The sequence below is a fragment of the Gadus morhua genome, chromosome 10, assembly GCF_902167405.1.
Source record: "Gadus morhua chromosome 10, gadMor3.0, whole genome shotgun sequence".
NCBI classification, from domain to species: domain Eukaryota; kingdom Metazoa; phylum Chordata; class Actinopteri; order Gadiformes; family Gadidae; genus Gadus; species Gadus morhua.
In genome coordinates, this window is record NC_044057.1 from 17040186 (window position 1) to 17041148 (window position 963).

Genomic DNA, 963 nt, shown 5'->3' on the forward strand with positions numbered 1-963 from the left:
ACAGTAAAACTCCCACAGGAGACACTATATCTTTCACCTGGGGATTAAGATAAACAGAATAAGAGGTGGGGGCACGAAGACGCTCTGGCGCCTATGAAGAGGTGTAGGGGACACAGCGGGGAAAGTAGCTCATGAACACTAATACAGCCGCAGATACAGCAAAACCACTGAGATGTTAAAACCCCTGCTTATGGTTCTCTGAGAAGTCCCTCCTCCCGCCCCCATAGGTGTTGTTAAAGACGTAAGTCGGTAACATCTGGCCAACCGCATAGTAACTAAAACCAAGGAATCCTCAGATCTCCAGATAGATGTATATATATCCAAAGTCGTCACTGTACTCCAGATGTTGGAACAGAACAAACAAACTGTGAGAATACCCCCTGCACCAAACAAGGCATCATCGCAGAGCGCATTACCCAGTGCATCTGGAAGGCCATTAAGGCGACGGGGACTGGTGATAAACGTATAAACATGACACTTGTCCCCGCCTGTCATAGATTTCCAACGTCGCAGCCGACTGTTTGGATCTTACGGGTGCCAGGGGGTGGGGGGTAAGAATGACGATTACTTAGGCTTTCACACCAATTTCCCAATTACCCTGCAGGCGGGGGATAAGCTCCCTTTTAGCGAATGTTGCATGTCCTCTGCTTGTGGTATACCACTGTTTTTCAAACAAGGATCTGTAAACCACACAGAGTTGATCCAAAGGACAAACACTCTTCCCCGGCACACTCACAATGAAGGAGCGGGAGAAAAAAAAAGAACCTTCACTCAGAATGACACAATAATAACATAGGTGGGTTTTTTGTGTGTTTCTGGCTTCATGATCTTCATGATTCACCAATATATTTGACAAGATGGATGGTCCTGGGCTATCTCAGGGATCCAACCCCTCCCTACTTCAACCCTCTCATCTTCCCTCACCTGTCTTTTACTTTTTCATCACTTTGGCCCACATCCATT